The 3,915-nt window shown below is 32.7% G+C and overlaps 1 non-coding gene across 1 annotated transcript; it reads right to left on the bottom strand.

Moving 5' to 3' along the window:
- Positions 1-1,090: 1,090 nt before the first annotated feature.
- On the bottom strand, positions 1,091-1,162 carry TRNAT-UGU (transfer RNA threonine (anticodon UGU)). The gene has a single exon. It is a non-coding gene; the product is annotated as a tRNA-Thr (tRNA).
- Between the last annotated feature and the right edge of the window lie 2,753 nt (positions 1,163-3,915).

Below are 3,915 nucleotides of genomic sequence, written 5' to 3'. Positions count from 1 at the left end.
CCGTTGACAACAGTAAGGCCAGTCCCTGTTTATATGCAACTCGCCAGGCGTTTTTCTCATAGTGATATTTTGGAAATTTTGCAAGGTATGAGAGACGTCAACTGACAATTATGAGTTGATTATATACCACCCTTTTCCGTGCTGATATAGTTTGCGTCGAAATAGTTCTATGATCCTCTTCTACTGTGACGGATGTTTTTTGTAGTAAAAACTAAAGCTACACAAAAGCCAATCTAGGCTCGGCTTATAACGTATATCGATAGCCGATTTCCAGCTTTCTCCGACCGGAGACACAGCGCTGTACCACAAGGAGATCGGGGGTATTCACTGTGACGATGCTGAACTCTGAATGTTTGTCACTGCTTCATAGTCATTGTGATACTAAATATTTTCTAACTAAGTATGTTGGTACAAAATGTCTTTCGTCTAGAATCGTCATCTTCTGCATACAAGGTTTTTTCTACTCTTTATAGTCAGGTTCACGTATGGCTTATCTATCTACAGTATGTATAAAACCTTAATAAAACAGTTTTGGCTGTAATTCGATACTTACCAATAGTCATCTTTCAGAATGCCAATCTGATGCTCGAATCTAAGCTTGGTGGTGTCTTTTAAGCAAAAGCTTAATGATGTTTGTTGTAAGAGATAGCCTGGACGTTTGTGGAACGTTTATGTAACATGGCTGAACTCGATCATGCAGTGGTGAAAAAAGCAAAAATACTGAGATCCAGTTCCTAGCGTCGTGTCCAAAAGATTTGAAACACTATACATAAAAAACGATACGCAATAACAATACAAGTTGCAACAAAAAGCTAATAATTTGCTAAGTAGTAAATTAATGGTGAAATTGTGCGTTTTGTGATATTGTCCAGATTTTAAAAGAACACAGACATTTTTGATGTATTCCGTAATCTAAGAATATTGAATAATAAAGTACAGAAATCATATAGTATTATCAACTATTACCGTGGTTTGTGATAATTAGAAACAATTTTCTTTAACAGCGAAAAATTAAAACGATTCTCTGGGAAAAATAACGCATTTCAGTCTTTATTTAAATGAAACGCTTAATATGGTTTTTGATATGTAAAGCCACCAGTGAGGTTCGAACTCACGACCCCTGGTTTACAAGACCAGTGCTCTACCACTGAGCTACGGTGGCTTACAAAACAAAAATTACGTAAAGCATAGTTCAATCATCTTAAGATGCTTGAAACCACATAACATAAGAATAGGACAGAAAACATCATAAAGTTAAAACTTTGCTTAGAAACTGTGATTTACCACTTTTTGTTAAATCTGAAACTAAACAGAACAGACAATGATGTAAGCAGTTATGAATCTCAAATTCTAATAGGAGATTAATCAAACAGGACTCACGTTATAATAATCAATTTTAGCACACTTTGGATCTTCTTTCTAAGGCCCTGCAAATTACCTACTTTTATTCTATAGACCAAGGTGAGGAAAAAGAGGAAAAAATTCAATATTCATACAGTAGAATAGTAAAGTTTTGAATGATGTGTCATTTAGTGTTAACTGGAAGAAAAGTATTCTTTGTCGAAATGCTACTATTTATTTATTATTATTACGAGGATATAAAATATCTGTTTTCCTCTGTGAAAAGTAAGTTTCTAATTATGTTAGGACAAACAAAAATAGAGCTAGTTGGCTTCCTAAACAAGTGTTAACAAACTTTTATTCTCAGATTGACTGTTCAACACATGTAAAGGTTCACAGATCGATGTTGATATCGATATAAAATTCCAATTTTATGTGGATTAACAACTTATCTCCTCTATTGATTCAGTTTGAGATTAATTACAATGCACATCGGGATTCGATAGAACACCAAAAATTGGTTATCTATACTTACAGTGGCAGAGCAGAACTGGCTCATTGTGTAGGTTTTTGTAAATAAGAGAAAACATTAAACCAAGTCATATGCCTCATATATTAATTTTCTCTAATTCTCCTTAAAACAATTTTAATTTGGGGAAGAGCTGGTAGAGTTCCTGATGACTTATAAAACTGAATCGGGTATATGACGCCCCACACTTAGTATTACTTGGGCAGAAAAATATATCTCTGGAAAACGAGAAAAGGTCTCAGAGATTAATTAAGTCTATTTTCGCCTGAAGGAATTGTATGTGCTGACGGTATTGAAGATTTCCTCTTGTTTAATTATGAAGAATACCCAAAGCGACCAGCGACTTGACACGCTATTTTCTTAGGTCACTACTAAGAGATTTAAAAAAGACGGCCAGTTTTTTAACACTGTATACAAGTCGTTTATTAATTGACGATCATCGTACGTGTAACAAACTCAACTCTACGATAGTAGAGTTTTATTTTCAAACTCAGTGTCATTCTGTATATATATGTATATGCTTGAGGAGTTCAGTTAAACTAAATAAATGTTGTGAGTATTGTAACACAGGGCTAAGTCTTCGGACTGTCGTATGTAAAAAAATAGTCAAAATTACTCAGAAGGAACTTTAATAATTTAATGGTTCTTGTTTTGAATAACGCACAAAGCTACACAATGGGTTAGCTGTGTTCTGCCCACCACGGGTATCGAAACCCGGGTTTTAGCGCTGTAAGTCCGCAGACCTTCCGCTGAGCCACTGGGAGGTTAATAATTTAATGAATGAAAAGAATCTTGCAGCAATGATTGATTAGTATGTTTTACCATTTAAGCAGTTTACTGTTGCTAATGGTATAGCAAATAGTATTTTAGGTTCTCTTTATAAAAAAATATTAAATAGAAGTATTAAGAAGTCATATTACATATCCCTGGTTAGATCACATAATGAGTATTTTGTTCAATCTTGGGCTCCCTTCACAATAAAACCATTAAGTTTATGACCTACATTGAACTTTACTCACTTTTCTATATTTTATAACAATTTCGTTGATCTTTAAGACATAAAAACTAAAATTCCATTATTATGTTATGCAGTTGCCTAATATTAACTTAACTATAATCATCGTAGTATTTGGCCAGTTGCCAAAGAAGATAAATCTGATCACGTTGGTCAATGTTTGACACGATTATTTTGAGAAAAATCTTCGTAAACAGATTTCATATGAAATGATAGATACGTATTATTTCGTATACAGTATCTTTTGTCACATTGTTCCAAGGATAGTTGGATGGTTATATATGCTTAACTCTTAATACGAGAGATTCGGGTTCGAATCACCTTCATATCAAACGTGTTTTCCTTTTAGCTCTATGGGGTTGTATTCGGACGTTTAATTCCACTATATGTTTGTTAAAGAGTTGTCCAAAAGTTGACTGTGAGTGGTGTTGTCTAGCTCATTTGTGGACGGCTAGCACGAAAATAAAACAATAAAGAAACCAATGATATATTGATGTAACTTTAAAGAATTTAACTATTTCTCCAACTTTTGTATTCTAGAAGAGCCTAATATGTAGAACATAAACTCTAAATGAAATAATACAAGATAAAAATAATATGCATAAGTTGTATAAAAGTTAAAAATGTTTATTTAAATCGTTTGGGAACCTTGAAGTTTTATTAACAAACCTTTTAGTATGTTTCTTAAGCCTCTGATTTTACATTGCTGTTCTAAAGGTAAAGAATAAATGTTTGGATTTATAAAATGTGAAAAAGAAATCACTTGATTTATAATAACATGTTCTTTTAAGATTACGATTGTCAACTCTTTTTCATTTATGAACTTTTATTATTTGTGAAATTTTATTTGATATTTCGATGAGCAGTAAAGATTAAATGTCCTAATGTAACATATTTTCTGATTTGCCGACAAAAACTGTAGTGTGTACTTATGAAACATTATAAAGTGACATGAATTTAGCATCACAAATATCATTCATTAGATACAATATACTTTACCAAAAATCGCATGTCTCTATGCTTCAAAAGT

Source organism: Tachypleus tridentatus, chromosome 7, assembly GCF_004210375.1.
Source record: "Tachypleus tridentatus isolate NWPU-2018 chromosome 7, ASM421037v1, whole genome shotgun sequence".
NCBI lineage: Eukaryota > Metazoa > Arthropoda > Merostomata > Xiphosura > Limulidae > Tachypleus > Tachypleus tridentatus.
This window is presented reverse-complemented; position numbering and strand designations above follow the sequence as displayed.